The following is a 22255-nucleotide window of genomic DNA, read 5'->3' on the forward strand; positions in this document are numbered from 1 at the left end:
AACCTATCCTAATCTAACCTATCCTAACCTTACCTTACCTAACCTTACCTTACCTTACCTAACCTAACCTAACCTATCCTATCCTATCCTATCCTATCCTAACCTTACCTAACCTAACCTTCCCTAACCTTACCTAACCTTACCTAACCTTACTTAACCTAACCTGACCTGCCATATAGTCCTTCCCAGCCTTACCAGACCCTTAGCAATGAGTCGGGTATTTACCAAACCTCAAACATGACCTCAAACCACTACTGGCTCTTCTTTTCTCTTCTCTTCTCTTCTCTTCTCTTATTCTTTGTATTGTTCTTTTTATTGGTATTCTTCCTCTTCTTCTGTTCCTTCTTCCTTAATTCTTTATGTTATTAATATTATTATTATTATTATTATTATTGTTTTCTTTCATTTTCTTTTCTTATTTTCCTTATATTCCTGTCTTTTTTTTCATTCCTATTAACATTCTTCAGGTCAGGTCAGGTCATTACGTAGGTCATTTCTCACGACCTGACAACTAACTGACCCGTCTTTCCCCCTTCCATCCCACAGGTCAGACAGCATAAGGGCACGAAAAACACGCGCAGCTGACCGCCAGCTGAAGGACACTGAATCCGGGTCACCAAGCAACGTCCTCGACCTGATGGAAGTGTTGGCAAACATTGACGTGAGCGACATCATGGAAATCCCCAGTGTGTTTGAGTGTGACGACCAGACCTGCCTTGCGACCATACACCACGATTCCGTACGGTGACAGGATGGTGCAATAACCTGAATTTCCCGTCCTTCAGCAAGTCATTCCGGGCCAAGAGTCGTCTGTTGAGGCCCTCCTATGAAGGTGGTGAGTGTGTGTGTGTGTGAGGGTGGGTTGTGTCTGTGTGTGTCTGCGTCTGTGTGTGTGTTAACCCCTTGCATCCGATGACGCAGTATACGCGTCATTTCGTCTCTCGTAGCATATCCGAGTGACGCGTATACTGCGTCATGGTCATTTCAGCCAGTGTGTGTTTTATTTCTTCTCGGGTATAGTACGAGATCTTTCAGAATGATGGCCGGATATGATACGGTGTTTTACGATCCTCCAAATATTTTTCTAATGTCAGAATATGAGGGAATTTCACGCACTCATAGTGGATCTTTGCAGACGGTTTCTGCCACTGGTAGTCAAATATCCTTGGTTTCTATCACGAAATAACACAAATAAAGTGAGGGAAAAATGATACTTGTGAGTGTGGAATTATCTCGCCCACAAAGCTGCCATGCAGTACATCCTCGCACTTTTGGTACGTCATGTATCAACATAATAATTCTTCGCCCCTCCCTTCCCTGCTCCTCTCATCTGTTTTTGCTTTTATTTTTTCCTTTTCTCTGTTATTATGAAATGAGAGAGAGAGAGAGAGAGAGAGAGAGAGAGAGAGAGAGAGAATCTTCAATTTACGGCCAGGCAGTTGTAAGTCACCCACAATAAAAACGTGGTTATCCATCCATACGTTTTCTGGAGATGACAACCAAAGAAAATGGCCATAAAGGCATGGCTTTATGGTAGACTATTTTATAATGGGATTCACCTGCAGCAAAATTATTTTGAGAAGCATCGTCTAATCATACCTTTCTCTGTTTTTTCTATCCTATTTCTTTCACCCTATATGAATTCACATTATCACGTAAAGGACTAGTAGCTACTGTAAATCTGTTGCGTGTTTGTTCACATCCCCTCTCTCTCTCTCTCTCTCTCAGGCAGCCCCGAAAAACATACACACACACACACACACACACAGATCCCAGCCTCTGTCATCACTTCTCCCCCTCCCCTAACCTCTCACACTCCCATTCCATCCCCTTCCCCCTCTCTCTCTCTCTACCTCTAAGAGAGAGAGAGAGAGAGAGAGAGAGAGAGAGAGAGAGAGAGAGAGAGGGGGAAGTAAGATATATGTTGAAGCTGTGACTCAAACACGTAGAAGCCGCCGTAGCTCAGTGGGCAGCGTGCTCAATTCGCACGGGAGAGACTCGAGTTCGATCCCCAGCAAGGAGATTGGGTGGGCATCATCAACGCAAAGCAACAGAGTTGCACGCTGTATCACTGAGCTACGACGGTTACTTTTTGTCAAAATTTGGCATAAGATATAAAGCTACATCTGTAAGTAATGTTTTGATTCTATTCTCTCGTTCCCTCTCCCTGATAGATGTAGGTCACAAACAGCAGAAAAAGCGTCTATCCCGTTCATTTTTGGTAAACTAATTTATCTCTCTCTCTCTCTCTCTCTCTCTCTCTCTCTCTCTCTCTCTCTCCTTATCGTATAGGATATTATCACAAGTCTCTGAGTTTTTGGTCTGGTAAGCCTTGTCTTCTACCGTCCTATGCGTTTCCCGGAAACTTTTGAGACTGAGTTACTGTATTTTATTCTTTTCATCACTTATGTTCCTTATTTCTCCATACCCCTATACGTCATGCCTCCTTTACCAGGTACTTCCTTTCCGAGAGAGAGAGAGAGAGAGAGAGAGAGAGAGAGAGAGAGAGAGAGAGAGAGAGAGAGAGAGAGAGAGAGAGAGAGAAAATTATCACAGGGGAGAGGAAAAGATAACTGATAATTATTTTTATCAGCACCAACAACAACAGCTGCCAGTAGGGTAAGCCCGTGCTCCTCCACGCCAGGAGAGAGCATTTTTGGCACTGCTTACGGGCCGTCTTCGGACTAAGGCCCGTGTCCCCTAGTGATACTAGGGGATAAATCTTTATATACAACATCAGCAGCAGCAACAGAGCATCAGAGCTTCGAGCAGCTCTGCTGCTGCTGTTGATGTGACTCTTCCAGGACGTGCCACCGCCTTTTATTACGCTGGGCATTGACCTGCCATGAGTGGCGAGACTACCGTGTGCAGGTGTGTGTGTGTATGAGTGTGTGTGTGAGTGTGTGTGTGTGTGTGTGTTTGTGTGTGTGTGTGTGTGTGTGTTCCAAGACACTGCATTATGCATGCATTGTATGTAGAAAAATGTTATAGAAAATCACCTATTAGTCACCGGAAAGATGGGGGTAAGGGAGGTCCGAGAGTGCATGATGTAAGCTAGGGCGATGACATGTGGGGGAGGAGGAGAAGGAGGAACATGAACTTGCTACTGAGAGAGAGAGAGAGAGAGAGAGAGAGAGAGAGAGAGAGAGAGAGAGAGAGAGAGAGAGAGAGAGAGAGAGAGAGTGTGTTTGTATTTCATTTGAAACTATTTCAGTCTTGCACCAACAATACATCTCTGCTTCATTGTACGAAACTGTTCTGCTATGATGAACATTATTTATATACCTCATTTTCAACCAGTCCCTCCCTATTTGTTATATTCCCTTCACCCTTCGTTATCTTGCATCTTGCTCTTTTCTCTCGCCTCCTCCTCACAAACATTCAGAAGAAAAGTATGACAAAAGCAAAATGTTTGGCAGCTGTCGTGTTTTGCTTTCGTTCTTTATTATTATAGCTCTGGTACGCAGGAGTTATAACTATTGTTATTTCACTTATTGCCAAAATATTGTAGTATAATGTAGCGGATAACAACATCGCATATTCTACGCACATACACTGGTCTTCATCTCTCCCTCCCATCCGCGGAAAGGGAAGGGGCTAAGCAAATATCTCCCATGTGGGTGGCGATAACGTCTCCTCCCAGATACCGTAGTGTTATCCATTTTCGCTCATGAATTACCTCCCCATACATTTTCTTATGAAAAAGTCAAAGTGCGACATGATCAGTGAATCCAGGCGAAATGACTTATCAAAATCACTAAACAAAAATATATGGTGAGTTTTATATTGATTGAGTTTGACCGCACGAATACACACGATATATATAGAGAGCGAGCGAGCGAGAGAGAGAGAGAGAGAGAGAGAGAGAGAGAGAGAGAGAGAGAGAACCTCCCTCCTATTTCCTGTTTTCCTTCCCTATCGCACACCCCTCCCCATCCTTATTTTATCACGAGAACTTTACAGTAAGATAGGTCTTTGCCTGGATTGTGTTGGTGTAAACATACGCATACACAAATCCATCACCCCTGGTGGTTATCGCCTGGAATTTTCATCGATATGAGGTTTTATATTATCCAGGGGTGGACCTCTTCCTCACTCTCCAATTCCAGACAACCATATTCCTTATCTACTCTTTCCTTCTCTTGGTGCTTGTCTTTCCTCTTGCTCTTGTACTTTTCCTCTTTGTGATTCCCTCTGGTCTGTTGTCACTAGTGCTTGGTGCTGGATCACGACTAGTAGAGGGTAGATCACGAGAGGTTGGTGTAGGATCACGAGAGGTTGGTGATGGATCACGAGAGGTTGGTGTAGGGGTGGTAGGTGTCGCTTCACTTGTACTTGGTGTTGCTGCTTCATTCCCATCCTTGCTGACTTGCCTCGCTGTTGTCACTCTTTCTGCCCCTTGTTGTCTTGCTTCGCTCTGTGGCACACCCTCTTGATCGTGCCACTCGTTGAAGTGTTTCATGGAACACAAACCAGGCTTCTCAGGACAGCCTGGACAGAAGTAGGGGGTGTCTCTTCTTACCGGGTGACACATCCTACATCTTTTTCTTTTGCCAATTTTTTCCCATTTGACAAAATGGTGTGAAGTGATGGTGGCTTTCTTTTTCTCCTCTTTCTTAGAAAAGACTGATGCTCCTGGGTTGTGCTCTAGCAAGAGTTCTCTTGCTACAGTTTCTAAGAAGGGCATGAATCCTGCTGTGGAGTTGGTCTTATTTTTCCATGCAAGATATGCATTTAGGGCAATCCGCAAAAAAAAAATGAATTCCTAATTTCTTGAACCAAGCCAAGCTCTTACGTTCAGAAGCATATGGCTCAAGAAACTGGTCAGCCTTGTCCACACTTCCCATCATTTTATTATATTTATCTATGTGGAGGGGCTTGTTGTAAAACACTGGCTGGTGTCCAAAGTGCTCCCTCACTCTTTCTACCATATCAGCCTTGTATTTTGTGGTCAAGACTGTTATGTCTTTTTTATCCTCCCATCTCACAATCAGAACATTGCCTTTCCTTGCAAAGATTGCCTGGTGTTTTTCTAGGGGAAGCTGGCTTATTTCTCTTGGGGGGCCTCTCCCGCTTCTCACTACACCGGTGATAGTGGTGTTTCTGTCCTCAAGGTAGGTTGCCAACCTCAAGCTCGTATACCAGTTGTCAGTAACAACGTGGCGTCCCTCATCAAGCAGCCCTGACATCATGTATACAACAATTTTTTCTGATTTTGAGAGGATTTCTGCTCCTGGATCATCAAACTGATATGAGTTTTTTCCATAATAGAGCTCAAAGTTCCAAGAAAATCCTTGCCAGTTAGGGTCAGAGGGGCACAGCACAAATATTTTCAGTCCAAACCTGGCTCTCTTGGACTTGATATATTGTCTGAACCCTAGTCTTCCTTTCCAGAGCAGTAAAGCCTCATCAACAGCCACATGTTTGCCAGGTTCAAGTATGGCCTTGCACTTGTCGCGAAGCATGGAAAGGAATGGCTCAATTCTGGTCTGTGGTTTATTTTTTCCACGTTTCTGGAGGTGAAAACGCAGAAACTTTAGGATGCTAAAAAATCTATCTCTACTCATGACCTCCTTGCAAAAAACAGGCGGCCCACACACTAACCAATCCTTCCTCCAATACTGTGCCATCACTGGGAGCTTCACTAGTCCCATGGTAATCAATAGGGCTATAAAAGAGTACATATCATTTTCTGTCACTCTCTTCCACTTCACTGAGTTCACTTTGCCCATTTTTCAGGATGTTCAGTAAAAAACATTGTAGCTCGCTTGTTGGCCCACTCACACAGCTTCCCTATTATGTCTTTGTCAAGGAACTGTTTGAATGCACCACTAGCACTTGTAAATTGATGTTCATGAGCTGCACGTATGCCACACTGATTACTCATATATTCAGGCAGCGGGTCTTCACGACTGTCATTGAATATGTCAGCAATGAGCCTCCATCCTCCCTCCATTTCTCTGGCTTCAGTATCACTGATCTCTTCGTCGTCCTCAGATTCCTCTGACAAGTCGTCATCGCTGTCGTAATCCTCAAAATCGGGAACAAAATCTTCGTCACTTGAGGACTCCATAGCTGACTTGGCAGTGCTGTCCAACTCTGCTGCTGTCTGTCTCAAATCTGATCCTTCCCAAACGGGGCAAGTTGACCCTAGCGCTTATCACTCGACCTCTGCCCCCACTGTCTCCCCTCAATACAACTATAGGCCTACACCGTGTGTCCGTGTCCCCTAACTTGGGTCAACTTCAGCGGCTCCTCCTTCCCACAACAATCTCGTGTGTGTGTGTGTGTGTGTGTGTGTAGTTGTGTACAATATGAAAATGAGAAATAAATGAATATAGTTCATAGACTAATACCATTCTCTCTCTCTCTCTCTCTCTCTCAGTCTGTGTGTGTGTGTGTGTGTACCTCAATACTTGATGACGCAGTTCGCTAGCTCGGAGAAAAATCAAACCCAGATGTGTGTGTGTCTCTCTCTCTCGCGTTCTATCTCACGGGGAGAATAAGCTATAGCAATTTTACGCTAACTGTAGAGTTGACTCAGCTCTCCGGAGAATTAGGGCGTCATGGCTTAGTAGGTAAGATGACCCACGCGCCGGGCTTTATATGACCCGAAATCGAGTCTCCTATGGAGGTTACTATACATAGACGGGCACTAATATCGACGAGCCTGCCGCCTTTATTTTGGCATGAGTCGTTTTTTACCACGACAGTCGGGTCGAGAGTTATACACGTACAAGAAACCTCTATCTTGGCTCGTGCCATCATGTAAGATCAAGGGTTCGAATCCTCGCTTGTAATTTTTTTTTCTTGAAAAATAAGATTTTCCGCTAATCTGCGAAGGTTACTCTTCCCCCCTGAACAAGGGGGAGGGTGTGTGTTGTGTATAAGTCTCAGCGTTACCCGAAAATCGGAGGTAATGAGCTCTAAGCTCATTCCATAAAGGGTAAAGCTGGCGATCGCGAATCCAGCAAGTGATCAAGTCCATGGTTGAATTACACACACACACACACACACACACACACACACAGAGAGAGAGAGAGAGAGAGAGAGAGAGAGAGAGAGAGAGAGAGAGAGAATGGAGCTGGCAGGAAAATACGATACGCATATATGTAACTGTAAACACACACACACACACACACACACACACACACACACACACACACAACAATTGCGTGTCATGTGTGTGTGTGTGTGTGTGTGTGTGTGTGTGTGTGTTTGAGAAAAAAAATTGCTGTCCATATAATAAAACAGGCTTGTCGTTTTCTACCGTTTTCTGCCCGAGCAAAATACGGGATCATTTTCATAAGGAACTAAAACAAAAGGTAATTATGAAACCAACATAAATCTCTCACTGTCTGTCTCTCTATCTCACTATCTCTCTCTCTCTCTCTCTCTCTCTCGCGCGCAGGCGAAGGTCCTGATACTCCCGCCGTAGGGTGGCGTGAGACGCACGCAGATGCAGCACCTCTGCCCGTAATGCAGCGACATCACCCTCCACCCTGCTGGAGACAGGTGGGGGTGGAGGGCGGGGGTGACGAGGAGCGGCGGTGCGGCTGGGCTGGGTGAGTGGGGCAAGGAGAGGGTCGGAGGAGCGGAGGTGGCAGGTGGGGAAGGCCTGGTGGGTGTCGGGTCGAGATGGGGCCGAGAAGGCCGTGGAGTCACGCCTACCTGCGGAATCCACGGGGTCGGCGTGAGGAGTGACCTGGGACGGGCCACTGCGATAAGGGAAGGTTTCCTCGGTGCCGGGTGGCGGAGCAGGGGGAGCCCGAGCAGGCACCACGTCCCGTGAGCGGCGGGCGTCAGGACGCATGGGGCATCACCCACTCCAGGCGTTGTGCTCCTGAAGGCAATTAGGGCAACGGGGCGGGACGCGCTCCCCCTTCCGAATTTTTCCCTTGCACAGGGCTCTCATTTGTATTTGTCTTGGTGAATAAAAGTTCAAATCAAAATCTCTCTCTCTCTCTCTCTCTCACACACACACACACACACACACACACACACACACACCATCCGTGTTTACACCGATAAGACCTTCCCCCCTCCCCCCACACACCCGCGCGCGCCTTTGTCATTACTTATCTCCCCTCCCCTTTCCCGATCCCTCGATCACTCTCCTCTCTACCTCTGAGAGAGAGAGAGAGAGAGAGAGAGAGAGAATGCATATACCTATACCTGCCTGTCTGCGTATATGTATGTATGTATATCAGACAACGGTCTCTCTCTCTCTCTCTCTCTCTCTTTTTTCTACACAGGATACACGAATTCAGTTTTCTTGGGGAAAGTCATTCGTACTGAATACATTATGAAATGTAAAAGAAACAAAATTCTGTTGTCTATTTGTCTTACATAATAAAGAAAGAAATAAGTGCCAAAATTTATGTAACAAATAAAATAGTATACCTCCCCATAATAAGCTAATGGGCCGTTTTCTACTACATGTACTCCTGGCGGGGTAACTCATATCTTTCCCACTCTGGGTATCTCATCTTGCCTTGGCTGCCTGTTTTGCCCTTGTAGACCACACACACACACACACACACACACACACACACACACACACACACACACACACACTGTTTTCCTAAGAGTTGCAAACAATTTTCAGTGTCAAATTAGCCACAGCGAGTGAAAGCTAGACAAATAAAACGTGACTATATCTTCCACAGCATGTGGTTGCCCGTATTCTTCTCGTAATTACTTTCTCTTATTTACAGTAATCAAAGTTTACTTATTATCATCACATAGAAAATTTCCTCAGCTTTCTAATGGTATATGACAATGTACGTTAGTTTGACTCTTTGCGATACAAAGTGGCCTTGAACTGAACATATTTCTCTAGACACGTTTGAAACAGCCGCGCGCGGCCAACTCGGATATGGGAAGGGCGCGCGATTTGACAGCTCGTAGTGAAGAGGTTAAGTTAGATGAGGATTACGTAAGAGAAGAGAAGAGAAGAGAAGGGAAGGGAAGGGAAGGGAAGAGAAGAGAAGAGAAGGGAAAGAAAAATGAAAGAAAATGAGAGAGAGAGAGAGAGAGAATGCATGTATGTGTATATGTATAGACAAACAAATTATAACCACTACTACTACTACTACTACTACTACTACTACTACTACTACTAATAATAATAATAATAATACCATTACTACTACTACTACAACTACTACCATTACTACAACAACTATTCCCCTATTTCCAGGCCTATCTAAGCCACTACTACTACTACTACTACTACTACTACTACTACTACTACTACTACTACTAACCCCACTATTCTACCTCCATTTCCAGGTCTATCAAAACCCCGAGCTACGTCAATCACAGGTCAGCCGCTTCCCTCCCCTCAGCTAATCTCTACGATCATGCACAACGATGTCTCGGCTCCTCATGTTCGCTACACCCTCATGGTCATGCAATGGGGGCAGCTTATCGACCATGACATCATCTTCACGCCCATCAACAAAGGTAGGTGTGTGTGTGTGTGTGTGTGTGTGTGTAAGTAAGTAATGGTTTATTGCTAACATATTTAAGAGAGTTTTCCAATTGTATAACTTTAAATATCTTGGCTATATCAATGTCTGTGTGTGTGTGTGTGTGTGTGTGTGTGTGTGTGTGTGTGTGTGTGTGTGTGTGTGTGTAAGTAATGGTTTATTGCTAACATATTTAAGACAGTTTTCCAATTGCATAACTTAAATACCTTGGCTATATCAATGTCTGTGTGTGTGTGTGTGTGTGTGTGTGTGTGTGTGTGTGTGTGTGTGTGTGTGTGTGTGTGTAAGTAATGGTTTATTGCTAACATATTTAAGACAGTTTTCCAATTGCATAACTTAAATACCTTGGCTATATCAATGTCTGTGTGTGTGTGTGTGTGTGTGTGTGTGTGTGTGTGTGTGTGTGTGTAAGTAATGGTTTATTGCTAACATATTTAAGACAGTTTTCCAATTGCATAACTTAAATACCTTGGCTATATCTATGTCTCTCTGTTTTATATATATCTGACCTCTCTCTCTCCCTCTCTCCTTCTCTCTCTCTCCCTTTCTCTCTCTCTGCAGGGTTCCAGGACTCCATTCTTGACTGCCGGCGCTGCGACTCACCCCAGACGGTTCACCCCGAGTGCTTCCCTTCCCTCCAATGACCCGTTCTTTCCACCAGTCAATATCTCCTCAGGGCAGCCTTTCTGTATCCCTCTGACGCGCTCCATGCCGGGACAGCTGACTCTAGGTATGTGTGTGTGTGTGTGTGTGTGTGTGTGTGTGTACCTAACTTACCCTAACTTAACTTAACCATTATCTAAGCTGGTCTTGAAATCATAAATCGTATGTGTATGTGTGTGTGTGTCTGTGTGTGTGTATGTGTGTCTGTGTGTGTGTGTCTGTGTGTGTGTATGTGTGTGTGTGTGTGTGTTTACATTGTTTTCTTTTTATATTTCTCTCTCTCTCTCTCTCTCTCTCTCTCTCTCTCTCTCTCTCTCTCTCTCTCTCTCTCTCTCTCTCTCTCCTTGACCTTTCTTGACCCAGGTTACCGAGAGCAGATGAACCAGGTCGCTGCATTTGTGGACGCCTCACACACCTATGGCTCAGACAAGTGTGAACAGAGACAGCTGAGAATGATAACGGTGAGGGTTTGTTATTGTTATTGTTATTATTATTATTTAGTAGTAGTAGTATTAATATTAGTATTGGAGTTAAGAGAGAGAGAGAGAGAGAGAGAGAGAGAGAGAGAAAAAATGAGAAGAGAAGGAAAGGAAAGGAGAGAGAGAGAGAGAGAGAGAGAGAGAGAGAGAGAGACTAATATCACCATTGTCACTCTACAGGATGGCAAGCTGCGTGGCACTCCTAACCCCTTGAGAGGCAAGCTGCTGCTGCCCACTGAGCAGGAGAATCATGAGTGCCAGGCGCCATCAGGAAGGTGTTTCATAGGAGGTAGGTCCCCAGAGAGTGCCATACACACCCTGGCAATACACAACACCATTGGCACTATAGAACACCCTGATACTACACACTGCATCTTGGCACTATATACAACAGCTTGGCACTATACAGAACACCCTTGGCACTATAGAACATCTTGGCACTATACAGAACACCCTTGGCACTACACACGACCCTTGGCACTATAGAACAGCCTGGCACTATACAGAACACCCTTGGCACTACACACGACCCTTGGCACTATACACAGAACACACTTTTCTTCCTCTTAATTATTTTTCTTCTTCTTTTTCTTCTTCTAATTATTTTTCTTGTCCTTTTTCTTCTAATTATTTTCTTCTTTTTCTTCCTTTAATTCTTTTCTTCTTCTTTTTCTTCCTCTAATTCTTTTTCTTCTTCTTTTTCTTTCTCTAATTCTTCTTCTTCTTCTTTTTCTTCCTCTAATTCTTTTTCGTCTTCTTTTTCTTCCTCTAATTCTTTTTCTTCTTCTTTTTCTTCTTTTCTTCCTCTAATTCTTCTTTTTCTTGTCCTTTTCTTCTTCTAATTCTTCTTCTTCTTTTACTTCCTCTAATTATTTTCTTCTTCTTCTTCTTCCTCTAATTCTTTTCTTCTTCCTTTTTTCTTCTTTTAATAATTTTTTTTTCTTCCTCTAGTTATTTTTCTTCTTTTTCTTCCTTTAACTCTTTTCTTCTTCTTTTTCTTCTTCTTTTTCTTCCCCTAATTCTTCTTTTTCTTCCTTTTCTGCCTCTAATTCTTCTTCCTTTTTTTCCTCTAATTCTTCATCTTCTTCTTTTTAATCCAATCTTTATTTTTCTTGTTGTACTTTTTCTCCCAGGCGACACTCGGCCTCTGAGCAGCCAGGTCTCACCGCGCTTCACACCCTCATGATGCGTGAGCACAACCGCGTCGCTGGGGAGGTCAAGCGCCTCAACAAGCACTGGAGCGACGAGCAGCTCTTCCAGAACGCTCGGCGGATCGTGACGGCCATCAACCAACATGTGACGTACAATGAGTGGCTGCCAAGAGTCCTGGGATGGAACGCAGTCAACCTGTATGGTCTTAACCTGCTGCCAGAGGGACACTATGAAGGTGAGAGCCTCTAGGGTGCCACTAAGGGTTGTAGGGCACTATGTTCAAGGGGCACTAAGCTTAAGAGGCACTGGGCTTGATGGCTAACTAGTGCTACGTAAAGCTTGAGGGTGACTTGCGCTCTTTGAAATAAAACTCTGACCTCCTTATGACGTAAAATACACCTCAAATACATGATAGAAGTGTCGTTTTGGTTACACACAATAGCTAACCCAGAGAGTGCAGATTTAAATGCTTGAGTCTGTCCTCGTATGGCAAGTTGTTCATCCTCCTCTGTTCAGATTCTAACACAGCTCACTCTCTCCTTCTCTTCCATCTCCCCTCGGCAGGTTACGACGCATATTGAGGACTACCTCAGGGAAGAGGCTGGACCTCATAGATCTCTTCAATCTCAGAAAGAAAGTTTGGGACGTACCTTGAATCAGTCGGCCTTAAGCAGTACACACTCAAGGCTGGGTTCCTTCCTCCTTGTCTTCCTCAAATTTCAGACTTTCCTCTCATATGTTCATTTTTCCTCCTCTGTCATGTGTGTTCTCTCTCTCTCTCTCTCGAAGACAAGAAGAGGCCTCTCTCTCTCTCTCTCTCTCTCTCTCTCTCTCTCTCTCTCTCTCTCTCTCTCAATAAATCTACTCTGTCTCCTCAATAAATCCTCTCCCTTCTCAATAAATTATCTCTCTCTCTCTCTCTCTCTCTCTCTCTCTCTCTCTCTCTCTCTCTCTCTCTCTCTCTCTCTCTCTCTCTCTCTCTCTCTCCCCTCAATAAATCTACTCTCTCCTCAATAAATCCTCTTCCTTCTCAATAAATTCTCTCTCTCTCTCTCTCTCTCTCTCTCTCTCTCTCTCTCTCTCTCTCTCTCTCTCTCTCTCAACACAAAAAAACCTCTCTCTCTCTAAATCTCCTCACAAACCACGCCCTCTCTCTCTCTCTCTCTCTCTCTCTCTCTCTCTCTCTCTCTCTCTCTCTCTCTCTCTCTCTCTCTCTCTCTCTCTCTCTCCTGAGGTGAGTCTCGGTCAAATTGCGTACGTAATTTTTTTTCTTTTTTCTTATTTTCTTTGTATTCTCCTTCCTTTCTCAACCTTTCTTCATTTCTTTCCTCACCTTCTCTTCCTCCCTCTCTTCCTCCTCTCTCTCTCCCTCCTTTCCTCCTCTCTATGTTAGTATGAGTTTTTTCCTTGCAAAGTCTATCAATAAGTTCTAAGTCCTTTCCTTCCTTATATAGTGTGAGTGTATGTGTGTGTTAATATGTCTACTAAGTCTCTATGTTAGTGTGAGTTTTTTCCTTGCAAAGTCTATCAATAAGTTCTAAGTCCTTTCCTTCCTTATATAGTGTGAGTGTGTGTATTAATAAGTATACTAAATCTCTATGTTAGTATGAGTTTTTTCCTTGCAAAGTCTATCAATAAGTTCTAAGTCCTTTCCTTCCTTATATAGTGTGAGTGTGTGTATTAATAAGTATACTAAATCTCTATGTAAGTCTGAATGAGTGTTTTCTACCAGTCTGTCAATAAGTTCTTTGCTTGTGTCGTAAGTAATAATTCTAACGTGTGTAATTCTTGCAGGTCACGCTTGCCAAGATGCTCTGCGATAACTGTGATAATGTGGAGAGTGAGCAGCGGTCCGTCTTTGACCTTCCTGACCCCTTCCTGTAAGTGAGACTGTTTGGGGGTTAGGTCAGTATTGTTAAAGGTCACAGGCTCACATTACAACTGTTTCCCAAGTCCACAGAGAAGATTATCTGGGTTTTCTTGGGTGTTTTTTCTGTTCAATGTGCAGAAGTCAGGTAAAACTTATATATATTTGACTAGGCTTTCGTATGAGTTGTAGGCATTTTCAGGGGTATTTTTATGACCCCAGTGGTAGTTTGAACCTTCCTCTGTACCATGAATCTGAGAAACATATCTGACAAGACTTTCATAGGAGTTTGGGGCATTTCCGGTGGTAGTTTTATGACCCTGGTGGTAGTTTGAACCTTCATCTGTACTGTGAACCTAAGAAATATATTTGACAAGACTTTCCTAGGAGTTCAGGGCATTTCCAGGGGTAGTTTCATGACCCTGGTAGTAGTATGAACCTCCATCTGTACTGTGAACCTAAGAAATATATTTGACAAGACTCTCCTTGGAGTTCAGGGCATTTCCAGGGGTAGTTTCATGACCCTGGTAGTAGTATGAACCTCCATCTGTACTGTGAACCTAAGAAATATATTTGACAAGACTTTCCTAGGAGTTCAGGGCATTTCCAGGGGTAGTTTTATGACCCTGGTGGTAGTATGACCCTTCATCTGTACTAAGAACCTAAGAACACATATATTTGACTAGGCTTTCATACGAGTTCAGGGCATTTCAGGGGAGTTTTATGACCAACACGTGTATTTTGACTAGGCTTTCATACGAGTTCAGGGCATTTCCAGGGGAGTTTTATGACCAGTGGTAGTTGACCCTTTCTCTGTACCAGGAACCCCAAAACACAGACATGAGAACCCAGTTAACCTCATTTTGACCTCTGAAATTGTCAACATGGGAGGTTGAAACTTCTCATCACACCAACCAGACACAGTGATGATCCCATTGATGTTTCAGGAACCCTCGTGTGTCCCGCCTGTGACCTGGGGATCAACCTGGAGCTGTGGAAGGAGCGTGTGTCATGTGGGGTCAGCAAGACTAATATTGACATCAGGGCAGCCAGCGCATATCACCCTGTGTCATGTGCACCTGTACCAAGGAAGGGTGAGTGATGTGTGTGTTTTCCTTGCTAGAGGGAGGAAGGGTGACAAGAGTGAAGGGTGAGAGATATGTGTTTGTCCTTGCTATGGGGGTGAGGATGGGTGGCAAGAGTGAAGGGGTGAGTGATGTGTGGGGGTGAGGAAGGGTGACAAGAGTGAAGGGTGAGTGATGTGTGGGGGGTGAGGAAGGGTGACAAGAGTGAAGGGGTGAGTGATGTGTGGGGGGAGAAGGAAGGGTGACAAGAGTGAAGGGTGAGAGATGTGTTTGTTCCTTGCTATAGGGGGTGAGGAAGGGTGACAAGAGTGAAGGGTGAGAGATGTGTAGGGGTGAGGAAGGGGTGACAAGAGTGAAGGGTGAGAATGTGTTTGTCCTTGCTATAGGGTGAGGAAGGGTGACAAGAGTGACTTTCCTTTCTAGGGTGAGAGATGTGTGGGGGTGAGGAAGGTGACAAGAGTGAAGGGTGAGAGATATGTGGGGGTGAGGAAGGGTGACAAGAGTGACTTTCCTTTTAGGGTGAGAGATGTGTGGGGGGTGAGGAAGGGTGACAAGAGTGTAGGGGTGAGAGATATGTGTGGGGGGTGAGGAAGGGGTGACAAGAGTGAAAGGGTGAGAGATATGTGTTTGTCCTTGCTATAGGGTGAGGAAGGGTGACAAGAGTGGAGGGTGAGAGATGTGTGGGGGGTGAGGAAGGGTGACGAGTGAAGGGGTGAGTGATGTGTGGGGGTTTAGGAAGGGTGACAAGAGTGGAGGGGTGAGTGATGTGTGGGGGTGAGGAAGGGTGACAGTGAAGGGGTGAGAGATGTGTGGGGGGTGAGGAAGGGTGACAAGAGTGGAGGGGTGAGAGATGTGTGGGGGGTGAGGAAGGGTGACGAGTGAAGGGGTGAGTGATGTGTGGGGGGTTAGGAAGGGTGACAAGTGAAGGGGTGAGTGATGTGGGGGGTGAGGAAGGGTGACAGAGTGAAGGGGTGAGTGATGTGTGGGGGTGAGGAAGGGTGACAAGAGTGAAGGGTGAGTGATGTGTGGGGGGTTAGGAAGGGTGACAAGAGTGAAGGGGTGAGTGATGTGTGGGGTGAGGAAGGGTGACAAGAGTGAAGGGGTGAGTGATGTGTGGGGGGTTAGGAAGGGTGACAAGAGTGGAGGGGTGACAGTGGGGGTGAGGAAGGGTGACAAGAGTGAAGGGGTGAGAGATGTGTGGGGGGTGAGGAAGGGGTGACAAGAGTGAAGGGGTGAGTGATGTGTGGGGGGTGAGGAAGGGTGACAAGAGTGAAGGGGTGAGAGATGTGTGGGGGGTGAGGAAGGGGTGACAAGAGTGAAGGGGTGAGTGATGTGTGGGGGGTGAGGAAGGGGTGACAAGAGTGGAGGGGTGAGAGATATGTGTTTGTCCTTGCTATAGGGGGGTGAGGAAGGGTGACAAGAGTGAAGGGGTGACAATGCATGACTTTCCTTTCTATAGGGTGAGGAAGGGGTGTTTAAAGGTGTGACAGGAGTGAAGGGGTGACAGTGCATGACTTTCCTTTCTATAGGGTGAGGAAGGGGTGTTTAAAGGGGTGACAAGAGTGAAGGGGTGACAGAATGTGAGACTTTCCTTTCTATAGGGTGAGGAAGGGGTGTTTAAAGGGGTGACAAGAGTGAAGGGGTGACAATGCATGACTTTCCTTTCTATAGGGTGAGGAAGGGGTGACAGTGCATGACCTTCCTTTCTATAGGGTGAGGAAGAGGTGTTTAACCCTTTCCTTGCGCGCGGTGCGGACGCGACTATCCCCTTGGGTGCAGTTGGTCTGTCCAATGGGGGGTCTCTTTTAACCTCTGTATCTCAAAAACTATTCATCACAGCTAGAAACCAAAAACACCACTATAAAGAGGAGGTCCAGATCTATAGGAGTCGGCTATGTATGCCTCTCTTGCGAACGTACATGCACGTTCAGGGAGTGTTGAATGTTAACACTTACGTCGGTGTGTTAGTAAGTAAATATTTATTGCTATCAAAACATCATATAGATAGATACAAACAAAAACATCGTAAATTAAGCATCGGTCTGAGTGTGTGTGTGTGTGTGTGTGTGTGTTTAGAGAAGTGTTTAACCCGGTATCAGCGGGTATCATGTTTCTTAATAGTCCTTCTAAGCAAGAAAAATGAGGAAAATCATGATCCATACAAACCATTTCATAATATATATCAAAGCATTTGTGATCAGTTTATGTATCATCTTTTGGGGGGTGTTACATCATGGCATAAATTTGGCCCGTTGCTGCTACACGGTAAAGCCACAAATTTGGCCCGTCGCTGCTACACGGTAAAGACACAAATTTGGCCCATCGCTGCTACACGGTAAAGACACAAATTTGGCCCGTCGCTGCTACACGGTAAAGACACAAATTTGGCCTGTCGCTGCTACACGGTAAAGACACAAATTTGGCCCGTCGCTGCTACACGGTAAAGCCACAAATTTGGCCCGTCGCTGCTACACGGTAAAGACACAAATTTGGCCCGTCGCTGCTACACGGTAAAGCCACAAATTTGGCCCGTCGCTGCTACACGGTAAAGACAAATTTGGCCCGTCGCTGCTCCACGGTAAAGACACAAATTTGGCCCGTCGCTGCTCCACGGTAAAGCCACAAAAATGGCCCGACGCTGCTACACGGTAAACCACAAATTTGGCCCGTCGCTGCTACACGGCAAAGCCACAAATGTGTACCGTCGCTGCTACGGTAAAGACACAAATTTGGCCTGTCGCTGCTACACGGTAAAGCCACAAATTTGGCCCGTCGCTGCTACACGGTAAAGACACAAATTTGGCCCGTCGCTGCTACCGGGTTAAGATTACCAACCTAAATATTTTCCTGCGTCACCAATAACATATATCTAGATAGTGTTTAAAGATATACCAAGTCAATTTTTGGCTCACGTACGTTCAATAAACACTTTCAGAACAACTTTACGAGCTCCGCAAGACCAGCCTGGGACGTGTGATCTGCGACAACAGCGACAAGCTCCAGCACGTCCAGCCCAAGGTCATGCTGGAGGCTGATTCCTTCCTGTAAGTATGAGAATGACGGTCAAACTATGAGGTTCTGTATGAGTCAGTATGTGCTGTTTTAATGAGTGTGTTTACGATAGTTTTCAGCTTGTATTCTTAAGCATCTCAGAGCGCCAGATCACCAGTTTGAAAATAGTTACATAGATAGATAGAACGTGAATGTTGGATAGATGCGTGTGTGTGTGTTTATGTGACGAGCTATGTGTTACGTCTACGCATGTGTTGCCATTATGAGGGAATGTTTTGGGTTAAGGAAGGGACGGATAGCTGGACAGACAGACTGAGGACCAGGTGATAGTTAACCAAGTTCTCCACCCACAGCAGTGCACCAATAGCCTCTTGCAGACTCCTTACGTTCACAAGTTCTTATATTGTCACTACGAGGGAAAGTCTTTGGTTATGGAAGGGACGGATAGCTAGGCAGACAGACAGAGGACCAGGTGATAGTTAACCAAGTTCTCCACCCACAGCAATGCACCAATGGCCTCTTGCAGACTCCTTACGTTCACAAGTTCTTATATTGTCACTACGAGGGGATGGCTTTGGTTAGGGAAGGGACGGGTAGCTAGGCAGACAGATAGAGGACCAGGCAATAATTAACCAAGCTTTCCACGCACAGGAATGCCCCAATGGCCTCTTGCAGCCTCCTTATGTTCTCAAGTTTTTATATTGTCACTATGAGGGGATGGCTTTGGTTAGGGAAGGCACGGGTAGCTAGGCAGACAGACAGAGGACCAGGTGATAGTTAACCAAGTTCTCAACCCTAATCAACGCCCCAATGGCCTCTTGCAGACTCCTTACGTCCTCAAGTTCTTATATTGTCACCACGAGGGGATGGCTTTGGTTAGGGAAGGCACGGGTAGCTAGGCAGACAGACAGAGAACCAGGCAATAATTAACCAAGCTTTCCACGCACAGGAACGCCCCAATGGCCTTTTGCAGACTCCTTACGTTCACAAGTTTTTATATTGTCACTATGAGGGGATGGCTTTGGTTGGGGAAGGCACGGGTAGCTAGGCAGACAGACAGAGAACCAGGCGATAGTTAACCAAGCTCTCCACGCACAGGAATGCCCCAATGGCCTGTCAGGGGAAGAATATCAAGGGTGTGGACCTGAAGAAGTGGAAGACCGCCAGCCCCAACTTCATCATTCCCGCCAAGATGCTTCAGGAGAGCATTGAGAGGGCCAAGCGCGACATCACCAGCATGAGGGACTCCGAGTGGAACCTCTGGGAAGCACGTGAGTGTTGGCGTGTGTGTGTGTGTGTGTGTGTGTGTGTGTGCCCGTGTGTGCCTGTGTGTGTGTGTGTGTTTTCTTTTTTATTTTAATTTCAACGGTTAATATTTCTAAGTGTATATTTCTGTGTGTGTGTGTGTGTGTGTGTGTGTGTGTGTGTGTTTTCTTTTTTATTTTAATTTCATCGGTTAATATTTCTAAGCCTGTATATTTCTGTGTGTGTGTGTGTGTGTGTGTGTGAGAGAGAGAGAGAGATTTACGTATCTATAGGTATGGATGAAATATAATGATGATGATGATGATGATAGTGAGGTCAGTACAGGGGGGGGAAGGATGGAGGGGAGGGGGGAGTGACCTAGGATGACCCCAAATACACACAATGACCTACTTTGACTGACATTATTATTATTATTTTTTTCTCTGACCATCTTGTGAGCCTATGGGGAGGCCTATACTGACATGACTAGTGATTGGTGCGTGTGTGTGTGTGTGTGTGTGTGTGTGTGTGTGTGTGTGTGTGTGTTTACTTATGGAAAAGGCCTATCGAAATATACAGAACTATGCTGACATGACTAGTGATCGTGTGTGTGTGTGTGTGTGTGTGTGTGTGTGTTATGGAAAAGGCCTATCGAAATCTACAGAACTATGCTGACATGACTAGTGATCGTGTGTGTGTGTGTGTGTGTGTTTGTGTGTGTGTGTGTGTGTGTGTGTAGCCATGGAGCCCAACTTAACACTGACACACACTGGAACATAATAATCCCATAATAAACACAAATATAACACTTAAAAATCAGGTATAAATCACAGTATAGCGTGTTCAGCGAAGTCCGAGGTGTAATTAACAGATGCCGTGAAGACTAGCTTGCAGGCACACCCTAACGCACACACCGAACACACTCTACCCTTTACACATGGTAGGTCACACACACACATACACACACCCACTCCATAGATACGGAGACGGAACCACACAAGCGTAAAGCCAAGGCCTACAACTACAGCTACAACTAGGTAAATACAACTAGGTAAATACAACTAGGTAAATACACACAACTCCCTTAACACATGTTCCTCTCTCTCTCTGACTGACTGCCACTAACACCTTCTAGCACACACACCAACTGACCCAAGACCCAGAACGAAGCGACAGACTAACTCCTGACCCAGACTGACCCCAAGCGGACACCCCAGGACGCAACGCCCGACCTGGGGGGGCCAACGCGTGACCCATGACCTCATGCAAGCGCTGGTGGGCAGGGGTCAGGCACTGGGGAGTGAGGACTTGAAGTTGAGTCCGAGGGTTATGTGGGAGGCCGAGGAGCTTCTGACGGATTGCTTTAGCGCGGGTGTCAAGGCTTGGGGGTTTATGAGGCAACACGAACGGCAGCTGTGGAAGAAACGTGAGTAACTTGACCCACACGCACTCACACACGCACTCACTCACGAAAGCACACACTCACTCACTCACGAATGCACTCATTTTTTGTGTGGGGGTTAGAAGAGGTTGTGGTGATCCTACGCACTCATTTTTCATGTTAGGTTCGGAATATGACTTTCACCCGCACGCACGCACTCACGCACTCACAAGCCTTCTTCTCCTCCTTCCTCCTTTTTTCCTCTTCCTCCTCCTCCTCCTCCTCCTCCTTTTTCTCATTCAAACTTTTTTTTTCTTTTCCATATTTTTCTTTCCTCCTCCTCCTCCTCCTTCTCCTTTTTCTCATTCAAACTTTTTTTTCATCTACATAGTTTTCTTTCCTCCTCCTCCTCCTCCTCCTCCTCCTCCTCCTTTTTCTCATTCAAACTTTTTTTCTATTCCATATTTTTCTTTCCTCCTCCTCCTCCTCCTTTTTCTCATTCAAACTATTTGTTCATCTCCATAGTTTTCTTTCCTCCTCCTCCTCCTCCACCTCCTCCTCCTTTTTCTCATTCAAACTTTTTTTCTATTCCATATTTTTCTTTCCTCCTCCTCCTCCTCCTCCTCCTCCTCCTCCTTTTTCTCATTCAAACTTTTTTTCTATTCCATATTTTTATTTCCTCCTCCTTCTCCTCCTCCTCCTCATCATCATCCTCCTCTTCCTCATCCTCATCCTCCCCAAGACTTCATTTCAGTCACTGGCAAATGTTGTAGTCCCAGTGTGTGTGTGTGTGTGTGTGTGTGTTGATGGTAAAGGGTCTAGACTCACTATCATCATCATCATCATCATTATCATTATCATCATTATCATTGTCATTATATTATAGCAAAGCATGTGATAGTGTAGCTGTCATTTTCATATATATACATGCATGTGTGTGTGTGTGTGTGTGTGTGTGTGTGTGTGTGTGTGTGTGTGTGTGTGAGAGAGAGAGAGAGAGAGAGAGAGAGAGAGAGAGAGAGAGAGAGAGAGAGAAAATGTGTGTGTGTGTGTGTGTGTGTGTGTGTGTGTATTTACCTAGTTGTATTTACCTAGTTGTATTTACCCAGTTGTAGTTTTACAGGGCCTGGGCATTATGCTCGTGTGGTCCCGTCTCCGTGTCTGCATTTATCCAACTTATCCTTAAAGCTTTGCACACTCCTCGCTGATACTATATCCTCGCTCAGACTGTTCCAAGCCTCTACATTTCTTTGCGGGAAGCTATACTTCTTTGTGTCTCTCAAGCATCTCCCCTTTCTCAACTTTTTACTGTGTCCTCTTGTATTTCTGCTTATGTTTCCTTCTGTTAGTAGCAGTTCTTCATTATCTACTTCATCTATTTTGTTTAATAATTTATAAATTTGGATTTGGTCTCCCCTTTCTCTTCTTTGTTCCAGTGTTGTTAAGTTCATTTCCTTTAATCTTTCCTCGTATATTAATCCCTCCAACTCTGGGACCATTTTTGATGCCATCCTCTGTATTCTTTCTAGTTTCTTTATATGCTTCTTCTTATGGGGGGACCACACTACCTCTGCATATTCTAATTTTGGTCTAATCATGGTAGTGATTAGCCTTCTCATCATGTCCTTGTCCATGTAGTTAAATGCTACTCCAATATTTCTCACCAAGTTATATGTGTCTCTAAAGATCCGATTTATATGACTCTGGTTGATTATCATCCCTCATCACTACTCCCAGGTCTCTCTCTTCATGCACTTTTTTTAATGTTTCACCATTTCCCATTTTGTATATCCAGATTGGTCTTGTTTCACTTTTACCCATTTCCATAACATGACATTTTTTCACATTAAATTCCATCTCCCAATCCATACTCCATT

At 45.1% G+C, this 22255-nt stretch overlaps 1 pseudogene; it reads left to right on the forward strand.

Moving 5' to 3' along the window:
- Positions 1-20268, forward strand: part of LOC126993662 (peroxidasin homolog pxn-1-like) — a 23507-nt pseudogene extending 3239 nt beyond the window's left edge.
- Positions 20269-22255: the final 1987 nt, after the last annotated feature.

Source organism: Eriocheir sinensis, unplaced genomic scaffold, assembly GCF_024679095.1.
Source record: "Eriocheir sinensis breed Jianghai 21 unplaced genomic scaffold, ASM2467909v1 Scaffold652, whole genome shotgun sequence".
Taxonomy (NCBI): Eukaryota; Metazoa; Arthropoda; class Malacostraca; order Decapoda; family Varunidae; genus Eriocheir; species Eriocheir sinensis.